The sequence below is a fragment of the Anabrus simplex genome, chromosome 13 (assembly GCF_040414725.1).
Source record: "Anabrus simplex isolate iqAnaSimp1 chromosome 13, ASM4041472v1, whole genome shotgun sequence".
In the NCBI taxonomy this organism is placed as follows: Eukaryota; Metazoa; Arthropoda; class Insecta; order Orthoptera; family Tettigoniidae; genus Anabrus; species Anabrus simplex.
The window spans coordinates 99,549,528-99,562,040 of record NC_090277.1 but is presented as its reverse complement, the minus strand read 5'-3'; the positions used below and the strand labels follow the sequence as shown (position 1 = coordinate 99,562,040).

Genomic DNA, 12,513 nt, shown 5'->3' with positions numbered 1-12,513 from the left:
AGTAGAAGTATAGCACTATCACGTGAAACAAGAATATGCGTTAAAATCGTCCATGTCTTCATGTTATAGACCACTGAATTCTCGGTCGTGCAACAGAATCAGCCAAGTCATGCAGCCAGTGAATTCAAAACCGGCCAAGTCAAGGAACGAGCGACAATCTTTATGATGCAGCATTATGTCTGGAATCTTGTGCTGTTCATTAAGCAACAATGTGATAATACCAGTAGGCAAAATCGTTCCTTGTAATGTATATTCTTTGAAGTCATTATATTTTGTTTTTTGTTCGTTTGCAACACTGATTTACGTATTCGCGGGCTTCTTACCGTCATTGGCGCCAAAGCAATCCTATTTCCGGTGTGCTCGTATTTTGTCATTATTGTGTGCTGTAACGTGGATATTGTTCCGAGTGGAGAACTGAAAGATTTACTTTCATACCTTGTGAAATAGTACAAAATTGCAACAAAAACGGCCAAGTCAAAATTTAAATTAACAAAAAAGATGGGTTAATTATGAGTTAGATTTCTCAAAACAGCGGAACTTTAATATTAAACCATTAAGGATATAACTGTGAAAAAAAAATCTTTTCTGACCATCATTGCTTTGTCTCTACAGGTTTTTCGTCCATATTGAAAAATATGCCTTGAGTGACTTGGCCGGTTTTGATACTAGACGCCTCAAAAGCTTCTCTATCAGTAGAAAAGTGCTGTTGATTAGAAGAAGCAGCAGTGGCAGATTTTGCCTGTCTGAGAAAACCTCTGTCAAAGATTTGTTGAAAGCAATTGCCCTATAGCCTCGAGTTTACTGTCGACAACCTCTCCAAGTTTTCATCACCAATAGACGCCCTGAACTGTTTGTGTTTTAGTCACCTGACTAAATATCCTCCCACATTCAGCGGTATTGTGAGGGATTGTTAAAATCCCAAGAATAACACAAACTAATCTATCAGTGAAGTACTTGCAAACTGATGAGGAAAAATTCCTCCTCCTCGTCATGCTTCAGATGCTCTACGAATTGCGAAGTGCAACTACCAATGACCAAGTCGCAATCATTCTTCTGGTTTCCCCTGCTGTGGTAATCGACTACCAAAAGAGAGAATTTAACCACTGAAGGTTGTACAAATTTCAATATCAAATTCCTTAATGTGCCCAGCAACAGATATAGCAGTAAATGGATGTGAGGCACGCTTGACTGCAAAAATACATTTAGTTTTATCAAATGTAGGTTTAACATTTGATAAAAATAGATATACAGCCTCATTTAAATTTGATGAAGGGAACATAAAAATCTTTTCTTTTCGAGACAGACTGCACTTAATGAAGGAATCCTGTTTAGTTGTTTTGGGTGAAAAAGTACGTAGGACTGGTGATTCATTGGGTCTTTTCCTTGAAGGGGCAGCACCCTCAACTGATGTTTGTTTCATCTTTGGAATACCGTAAAATGAGGTGAATGGGAACGGTTTTATAGTATTTTCTGTCACTGTTTTCTTCATTTAGATAATTTAATAGATTTCTGCATGTGGCAGTGTTGACAAGGTCAGATAACTTGTTATGGTACATGAAATGAACAGTTTGGTCCCAAGAGTTATGTGATATTGACCGAAAAATTAGTGTTGCCATTCACCCCAAATATGGGATCAATAGGAACAGATACATAAGTGTCCCGTCTAAACCTATTCACCTCATACTCGGGTGAAAAGGAACACTGAAAACCTTTAAAAAATGTTATTTAAGATCTGAAAAATGTATAAACATTAAAAAATAATACAATAAGGTAATTGTCATCCTAAAACATGTTACAAAAAGTTACCATTCATGGAAATTTACATTGAATTTCATGAGCCTCTTCTCAAAAGCTTAGAGTGGTTTACCAGAACAACAAATGACTTATCAGTTTCAAAGACATCTTCATGTTCGGGCTTTTAAAAATTTGTCCGCTATCAACTTTACTTGGCACATACTTCATTACTGTGAACCATTCATTATCAGCACTGATGAATGATTCAATGAAATAGGATTTCTTTTAAGAAATTGGGCAATTTGATTATGCCGTGGATGGAGAAGAAAAATCCACCATAACCCAGTCACCTTCTTCAATTTGTGCTTTCTTCAAATACACACTTCTCATTATTTCTTCATCCGGATATGGTTCACAGTTGCAGTCCTGCCTTACGTGTGATTTAGAGTTCTGATTCTGGCGTTCATTGGTTGGGATGGGCAACTTTCTTTTACTGGCATGTTTATCAGTAGGAGCTTCTTTTTCATTTGAGATCTCCTTCTGCTGTTGCTAATCATCTGACAGATGTCCTTCTCGGCCATCATTTTCCAAGTCATCAGCTTACACGCTCTGACCAGGAGGAATGTTTAGTTTTCTCTTTCTAATTCTTACTGTCCCAGGACTGAACATCATATCATTGAGTACAGAAACAATGCAGTCATCAGTGATACCATTGGTTCCTTCAACATCGTCCATTCTTCTGCTGATGAACGAGGCAAGCAACTTAGAATACGGTTTCTGTTCTGTTTTGACACATTCGCCGAGATAAAACATTTTGGTGACGGATAAGGAAATTGAGGGCAAAGTCATGACCTGGCATATTGTTTCTGAACCTCTTTACAGTGACTCCTCTTCTATCAAGATAAGCCTTAACAATACATTGAAGGTCGTATGCATCAAATGGATAAACAGAGGAAGAACACGTCACCACCTGATCAACGAAACGCTTTTCAGTATCAACACCAAACAATGTCTGTCCATCTTTTGGCTTCATTTCTATTCTTTCTTCACTTTTATTACATTTCATATGTCTGTATAACACGGTTGTAGGAGTGCCATATTTCTCTGAACATTTTCTGTATGATCATCCTCTTTTAATATCCTCTAATGCAGCAGAAATTGTTTCTGGTGGGTGTTCCTTGTGGATTTTCCCCCTCTAATCTCATGTGTATTGCCTTGGCATCTTTCTTGTTCAACTGGAATACAGATTAAAATAAGGGATAAAATTATCAAACAGCATTTATATGAAGACTGTATTCACATTTAACCTTCATTTTACACATCATCTAAGTGTTCCCATTCACCCCATTTTTCAATGATGTTGTTCACTAATTGTGCAAAGTGTTTACATAGAAAAGTGTGGTTATATCTCATGGTAAAATTATATTTAACTGTATCACAAAATGGCATAGTTACTTATTCTAGACATTAAAAGCAGTTACCTCCAAATGATTTTCTAACCCAGAATATTTTATGGTCTTTAATAGCTATAAAAAATACAAGGATTCCTTATTGCGCACTATTGTTGCTACAAATTATTGTTATCCTTTCAGAGCACATTCAAATGGCAGGAAATAAGGATAGGAAACATATGGGTGAAAAAAGTCCCACTGAACTACTTTACATACGATGCAAACCTTCCATAAGATTAATTCCCTACTATGTGTTCCCTTTCACCCCATTTTACGGTAGGGTAAGTTTCGAGACTTCCAAGCTGACCTGCCGTACCGGACTTCACTTCACAAATGAGCAGACTGGACAAAGGCTGCCACTGTTCCAACAACCTGCATAAACATTTGCCCACAGAAAGCAAACGGTGCACAGATGCTTTAAAATTTTCCTTGTCTCGACATTGTACAACCTACTTTACCTTGTACCGACACAAATAGGTCTTATGGCGACGATGGGATAGGAAAGGACTGGGAGTGAGAAGGAAGTAGCCGTAGCCTTAAGTAGAGTCGCAACATTTTCCTGGTGTGAAAATGAGAAACTACGGAAAACCATATTCAGAGCTGCTGCCAGTGGGGTTCGAACCCACTATCTCCCGAATGCAAGCTAACATGTTAAAAATTAAATAACTGGAGGTTCAACCTATTCAATACTCAAAAGAAAGAAACGTAGCAATCACATTTCTATTTAAATGGGACCGGTTTCGACCTTAGTCTAGGTCATCATCAGCCATAAAAAACATGTAAAATGTTTAAGAATGTTGGAGGTCAGTTTTTCACTGTTAGGCACAAAGACACGACATCACATTCTGTTCTGCACAAAGTCACAACATTAACAATCAACTTGCGAAGATCAAAAAGGCTTGAATTCGCAGACGAACAGATCTGTAGATGAAAGCCGCCAGCTCCCGGTGACTACGTGGCACACTCAAGGTCACGCGCTGCGGCCAAACACCAAAGCAGAGTGGAGAACGTTTCGAAGGTCCAGAACCTGTCACGGCTGCGGGAAGCCAAGTACGTATATAAAAATGTACGATGCCAATTAGTATAACCGAACGAGCACCCGTACTCCAGCTAAGATCTTGGTAAACAGTTGATTTGAAAAAACAATTGTAGAGAGAAGAAAAAAATGTAGTAAAAAGCGCAATATCGGAAAACAAATGAAAACTTATATGCACAGTGCGCTATTTAAAAAAAATTTTTTAGGTTATGATTGAAGTAGTCGAAGTTGGCGCAAGACAAAAATTTTTGAAAGAGGAGAATAAATTAAACGAGGAAGAGTGATAGTGAAATAAGAGAAAGAATAAAAGAAATTGAAGTTAGATGGTAATGAGGAAAGATAAGATAGGGAAATGAAGGAGGGGTAGTTTAAGGTGGGTTAGGAGGGTGGGTTATTGGAGGTAGAAAATGTGGGTGGGAACTATGTAAGACATGGAAAATAGAATTGGGGTTTTGGAATTTGGAATTTTTGAGAAGAAGAATTAGGAAGTCAAAAAGGATATTGGGTTTTTCAGAAATGTCGTTTAAATTGAAATTAGGGTTGAAGTACTGGTCAAGGTGGATAAAGCAATTTTCAGTAATGTTTAAGAGGGGGCCTTTGTTAATGATTTTAAGTATGTTTATGTCATTGTCAATACTGGTGAAATTATGTTTGGAGTCTTGTATGTGCTGTCCTATGGCAGAGAATCTGTTGTATTTAATGGCGTTGACATGTTCAGAGTACCTGATATTGAAGTTGCGGCCAGTTTGTCCGACGTAGGAGGAACTGCAGTTGTTACATTTAAATCTGTATACACCAGATTTAGAAAAGGCATTAGACTTATTTAGAGATTTAGAGTTGTGTAAGATATCAAGACTTCTATTGTTAGTTCTAAAAGAAATTTTCATATTATGTTTTTTAAAGATATTAGTTATTTTATAAGCATCCTGAGTAAAAGTGAAGGTGGAAAAAGCAGTTGGTTTTATTGTGTCTTTAGATAAAGTGGTTTTTGGACGGTGTTTGAATTTGTTGATGATGCGGTTAATGAAGGAGTTGTTAAAGCCATTAAATTTAGCAATGTTGCGGATGGTGTTTAATTCATTATTTAAATCTTTTTTGGACATAGGGGTGTTGAAGGCACGAAAAATTAAGCTGTTATAAGTAGCACGTTTATGAGCTTGGGGGTGCGAAGAATCTTGTCTTATTGTAGTTGCTGTTTGGGTTGGTTTTCTGAAAATTTTGTAAAATAAAGAAGAAGGATGTCTAGTAATAGTTAGGTCTAGAAAATTAAGAGTTTGGTTGTGTTCTGATTCAAGGGTGAATTTAATGTTAGAGTCTAAGTTGTTGAGATGAAGAAGTGTAGAGGCTGCGTTGGTTGATTCCTCATTTAATATTACCAATGTGTCGTCGACATATCTCGCCCAAAAGAGGATGTTGGAGAAATTATTATTATTATTAATTCTTGTGTTTTCTAAGAAGTCGAGGTAAATTTCAGCAAGAATGCCAGAAGCAGGTGAGCCCATAGCCAAGCCATGACAGGTTTTGGACCTTCGAAACGTTCTCCACTCTGCTTTGGTGTTTGGCCGCAGCGCGTGACCTTGAGTGTGCCACGTAGTCACCGGGAGCTGGCGGCTTTCATCTACAGATCTGTTCGTCTGCGAATTCAAGCCTTTTTGATCTTCGCAAGTTGATTGTTAATGTTGTGACTTTGTGCAGAACAGAATGTGATGTCGTGTCTTTGTGCCTAACAGTGAAAAACTGACCTCCAACATTCTTAAACATTTTACATGTTTTTTATGGCTGATGATGACCTAGACTAAGGTCGAAACCGGTCCCATTTAAATAGAAATGTGATTGCTACGTTTCTTTCTTTTGAGTATTGAATAGGTTGAACCTCCAGTTATTTAATTTTTAACATCAATAATTTCAATACGGAACAATGAAATTTTTATCTTTAAATGCAAGCTAACAGCAGTGCGCCCCTAACCGCACGGCACCAACTCACTCGGTCCGATTCCTTAGCTCTTTGTACATATGATGGCTTCCGCATAATCACACATTAATTCAATAACACTTCTAATAACAATTAAGAACACTGCCACTACAACTTTAAACAATACAGGAGTACTATGGTTTTATTATAAAACTTAATGTCTCAAAAACCGACTGTTGCTACAAGGCTAAAAATTACATATCTCTATTCCCTCACAGGAAGTATGTGAGTGAGATGATTGGTCTCTTTTAAGCCTTCTGAAAATAGTATGAACTCATGCTTCACAGGTGTGAATCAATCATGCACTTAGATGCCATTACCTAGCAAATGCATAGATTAATATATTCCCTCATGCGTCCGCACGATTATGCGAAGTGCAATGCTATTTGTCAAGTGATAAATTAAAATTCACCAGAATTGTATCCAAATGGTTACTAAAATCTCTACAAAAGTTACTAGTCGCTAACTTTGAAATTCTGTCACTAAATTACTAAAAAAGACTCCAAATGTCCAAATCTAGCGAGTAGTTTCTAGAATCGACTGGACTGATGTGAACGAACACACACACAGCACGCGAGAACGAGAGATTGACAATCAATACACAAGTTTCAATAAACATTGCACATAAATTTCTCGTATTAATAAACGTCGATATTTCATTTGAAAGCTGCGGCCAATGAGCGAAGGACTTCCGACCACTGACATACAAAGCTGAAATGGCGGGACTTGAAAACAAATGTTTGAAGTTCACCAAAAAATAAGCTATAATCGGGAGGCAGGAGAAACTGTCAAAAATCGGGAGTCTCCTGCCTAAACCGGGAAAGTTAGCAGGTATGCATAAGACGTGTCATTGTGATGAGTATTTTAATATTAAATCTTTACTTGACTTGAACTAAATTTCAACAACTCACACTTGCTTCATAAATTTTATCTTTAATTCATGCCTTGCCTTAACTTGATTTTGACTGATGGCCTCTAGCAAGACCGAACTTAGTTTCATGAAATATATGTAACTTTTTTAAGGTTACAATAAATAGTATTGAATAGGTGGAAACCCTTAGCTTTTTTTCACATTATATTTACTTACATTTACTATACTGAATTGTACTGACTAAGGTGAATTTTTATTTTAAAATTCTCCTTTTTCAAAGGAATTTCATGTATTATACGTCATAAATATGGACCATTGTGAACGTAAGATTCATACATAGCCTTCGGCGGTACCATCTGAGGAACCAACCAGCCTCTAGACAAAATTCGTTATGCTGCTTCTAAAGTTTTCTGGACAGTACAGACCCTTTAAAAAATCCTTTCATCCTATGATTATTACAGAAAGTACTTCAATTTGAAAAATAGATTGCTTCCTTGGACTATGTGCTAATATCACAGCTTTCTTTTCGGTTTCCAATATTTTAAGATCACTTTCACTTTTCTTAACTTTCTGACTTGGTGGCCACCTTGTTCTTAACATAACGTCCAAACAATCTCTATACAATTTACAAGAAACTCTGCTTGACAATGTCGTACGAGCAGTTACCTTTAACATTTCTTACAAGAACGTCTTCGTGAACTGCTGCGCACTGGAGTCCCTTTCAGTTGCTGCAAATTAAATGTACGACGAGACCTTCTTTCCTGACTAACTAATCCCTTGACCGAGTAACTGGAGCTTGTCTCATCTAATTTTGGCTGTACATTATGTCGTTCTTTAACAGATGAGATCAACCTGGACTGATGTGCAACCCTCTTCACCAGTCTTCTTGTATTTACATCCTCCCTACTTACAACACCTTTTGTACAAACTGAATTCACTTGTTTTGATAAGTTCTTATTTGACAGCGAAGTTTGTGAAACTCTTGTAAGCAAGACCCTACTTTTTGCTGTCAACTGTTCCGACTGTGATTTTAAGACCACTGAAGAGGAAATATGAAGAATATTTTCTTCTGAAGAAGACTTGTTATGGACAGATCTTCTCTTTGGTTCAGATCTTACTTCAACACTGTATTTTCTTCGCTTTTTGCTGTTAGCAATGTTTTCTTTCTCAACACTATCTTTCATGCCTAATTCCAAAACACTAGGTTCACCTGGGGGCACTATTTGCTGAAGATAAGAGTCAGATTTCTGAGACTTGGATGGGAAAACAGTCCTAGAATTTCCTTCTGCTTTAAAGGTGTCTTTCTCCTTCATGAACTTAGAAATATGTCTCAAATTAAAACCTTCCCTGACTGAAATTCTGTGCAATTTCACGTAAGCTCTACTCAAAGGTGTAGCTCCTGCCTTAACTGGGTTAATTCTGTGAATACTGAGATGCTTTTCACTTGAGCAATCAGTTGATTGCGTCATAGGCTGTATTCCACTAGCCCTAGCTGACTCTTTACGCAATTTTAGCAATGCAGCAGTGGCGGCAGGTGATTTGAAAATTACAACCGAAACATTGGAACATTTCAAATTTTGTTTGAAATTAGATTCCAAGAGTCTTGGTGAGGATAAGACCAAAGAATTGGTCTTAGTGTGTGATGAAGCAAGGGATCCTTGTGGTAAATGTTTCTGCCTACACAACTTCCTCACACGAGACACCTCTGTTACACTCGCAGCTTGTGGTGATGCATCTGGCTTTGTTTCTGCTGCCTCTCTACACAACTCTGAAACACGAGAGGCAGTAGAATTTACTGTAGACTTCTCAGATTCACTAACAGCAATCGGGGAGTTTGATCTTCTGGTAGCACTGGTTTCCTCACATATCACAGATGATCTTGTAGGTCTACAACGCATCCCTATTTCTTTAGTTTTCACTGGTGAATCTACTTCCACTAAGCGTGTAGTTATTGCACATGAACTAGTTTTCGACGAACAAGAGAGTTTAGTCGATCTGCCTGTAGTGCGAAGAGTTTTTAATTTGTTAGAGGTAGCAGAGGCAGAAAATCTGTTAAGTGAGCTTCTTTTTGCAGCTGTATTTGACGAAGTAACTGGTTTTGTGTGCGATGAATGCCTAACAGATTTTTTCATAATTACGCTTGATGATCTTGTACACCTAACAGGTTGTTCAACAGAAGCAGAGGCTGACTGCATATCCGATGCTATGTTTTGTGGTGGAGCAATAATTCTCCTTGAAACTTTACCTGTCGTCCTTCGGAGCTGAGAAGACTGCACTGAAGTAGCTGATAAAACTGACCTAGAAGATCTTTTCAGCGCTGAATCATGCATACTGTGCTTCAATGATGTAGAATCAGAAATGGCTGATCTTGTAACTTTATGCTCAGGTTTCATTTCAACATTAGATGTAGAAGAGAATAGTTGAGATTTATCCAAATCATCAGTAGCTGATGACTTCCTTGTAGCTCTAGGAGGCTGTACGAAGGTGGAATCGGGTGATTTTGAAATGCGCTTCCTCAAATGAACAACTCTGTTCTTCCTTGAGTAGGTAACTTTTGATTTAATTGACGATTCAACAGATTTTCTCATTTTCATAGATTTAACTGGTGGTGTAAAAGATTTTCTTGAACGGTAAGATGCTATGTTTTGTGGTGGAGCAACAGTTTTCCTTGAAGCTTTACCTGTCGTCCTTCGGAGCCGAGAAGACTGCACTGAAGTAGCTGATAAAACTGACCTAGATCCTTTCAGTGCTGAATCATGCACAATGAGCTTCAATGATGTAGAATCAGAAATGGCTGATTTTCTTGTAACGTTATGCTCAGGTTTCATTTCAACGTTAGATGTAGAAGAGAATAGTTGAGATTTATCCAAATCATCAGTAGATGATGACTGCCTTGTAGCTCTAGGAGGTTGTACGAAGGTGGAATCGGGTGATTTTGAAATACGCTTCCTCAAATGAACAACTCTGGCCTTCCTTGAGTAGGTAACTTTTGATTTAATTGACGATTCAACAGATTTTCTCCTTTTCATAGATTTAACTGGTGGTGTAAAAGATTTTCTTGGACAGTAAGATTTTAAACGTGGAGACTGTTTCACAGCAATGGTAGCTGATAAAGATGGAGCCAATTCTTTTACAGAGCTATCGTAAGGAGAAGTAACAGATTTTGTTGCATGCAGTTCAGTTAATGGTGGAACGGTTTCTTGAACATCACTTTGTTTATCAGACTTTACTGAATTAGGAGACTCAGGGGATGTTCTTACTGGTCCTTTCAACTGAGGAACATCAGATCTTGGAGGGCTCTGTCCCCTTACAGCCAGTAATGCTAAATCACGGACACATTCTTCTGATGCATTTGCTTCAGATAATTCCTCAATGTTATTTGAAGTGGATAATAATTTTTCAGGATTAACTTTCTTGTAAGTAGAATCAGTTGACTCTTTACCCAAACTCTTCACAGAAGTAGGTTTAGTTGAGGATTTAAAGGATCTCCTCAACTGAATCCTTTTAGATCTTTGAGGACAGTTTTTTTCTACAATACTTCTAATAGTTGATGGAGATACTGCATGGGAAGGAATTGTGTCTGTCATGTTAATATGATCTAACTGATTTTGTTCACATTCAAAAGACCTACCCAACCTAACAGTACTAGTAGTATGCGAAGGTTGAGTCTGCTCATTCAACAGAACACATTTCGATCCTGAGGTAGAATTATCTATTATTGGTGAAGTTGATTTTACAGCAGAATTAATATCAGGTGATGTGGAAGATTTTGCTTCACAAGGGGTAACTGATTCTTCATTACGTATTACCAGTTCTTCCTCACTATGCACTGTTACAGCAGTGTCAGATGAGGATATAACCGATTTTATCAATCGAGGAATTCTACACTTTACTGGGTAAGACGGTCTAACAGAGCAGCTGCTTCTTATCAGCGAAGGTGTTTCAATAGATGGTATTCTCTTTGTCGGTGAAGGAGATTTGTTGGAGGATGTGGAAATTGAGTCAGAAACACATGAATCAGAGCATGGTGTAACACATTCTTCAGCAACGAATGACGAAAGAGTAGACTTAGGCACACTCCCCAAATGAGTAGATTCAGGTGATTGTGTACATAAATCAGCCAACTGGGCAATTTTAGTTTTTAGAAGTTCGAATTGTCTTTCGGATGGTGTAGAGGGTTCACTTAGAGCTACTGATTTCTTGTTCAGAGATGATACATCAGATGATTCCAGAGTAGTATCAGGTGATATGACAGATTTTCTCCAATGAGCAACTTTAGATTTAGCAGAGCATCTAACCTGCCTCCTAAATCTATTAGCTTTGTACTTAATGAGACGAGCTAGTCTCACTGTGGGAGAAGTTTTAACCAATGACCCAAACTTTATTAAAGATTTAGATGATCTTATGGAAGAACCAGAAGAAAATGATTCTTTCAGGAAACCTTCATTAAATTCATCCAGAGTTTGCTTATCACTAGACGTGTCTTTTGTACTATCAGGTGTGGTAGCATCACTGTCACCCAACACCAATTCATGTTTCATTACATCAGTTTTCTTCCATGTGCGTCTCCTCTTTGTAACATAAGGAGCATAAAATTCCTCTGTGCACTCAGCAACATTGTATGGTATAAGTGCTGTTCCATCATTGACAGAGTTTCCTGATGAGGTGAGAAGATTTGAGTGAGGAATCAGTTTAGTGGAACTGTTCGAGGAAACTGCTGTTGTCAGAGATTTCAACATTGAGAATCTTTCAGAGGCCTTTCTACTCCACGGTTCTGAATCATCCCTTGAAACTGTACCAGGTGACTCTTTGCTAGGGGCTGAATCTGTCTGAGAAGCTGCATCTGCATAAAAATTTCTAGCGTCATTTACAGTAACTGTGGACAGCTTCTTGCTTATAATTCCTATTTCTTCCGACAACATAGGAGAGACCACTTCTACTTTTCTGTCCATGGCTGAACTACCAACCTCCCCATTTTCTGGCTTGCTTACAAAATTCTGAACAATGTAATGAAAAAGATGTGCCGGGGTTATTACCATTTCACATTCTGACCCGAAATCACCCAGCCAAATTCTGACTTTATCCTCCACTATATTGTATGGCCTTCCTGGCTCGCTACTGATATGCTCAGCAGAACTGTAATCAGAACCAATAATTTCCTTGACAGAACTCATTTCTGGTTTATCATTATCGGTAGCTATTAAACTAGAATTAGGATTTAAAATTTGAACAGAAATTCCATTTCTTTTCAATTGATCAACATCAAATGTAGGAACAACATCCTTACAAATGACAATATATGTCTTCACACCATCAACCGAGACTGAATTCTTGCCAGTAACATTCTCGCAATGAGCATTGTTATCTTTGGAATCAATAAGCAAGCTTTCTTCAACTTCAAATGATCCATCTCTCCCACTAGACGAGTTTCCTTCTATTTCACGTTGCA

At 37.8% G+C, this 12,513-nt stretch overlaps 1 protein-coding gene across 1 annotated transcript in view; it reads right to left on the bottom strand.

Moving 5' to 3' along the window:
* The window catches only part of LOC136885092 (uncharacterized), a 56,512-nt gene that overhangs the window by 9,669 nt on the left and 34,330 nt on the right, over positions 1-12,513 (bottom strand). The gene's annotated exons all lie outside the window — the stretch shown is intronic.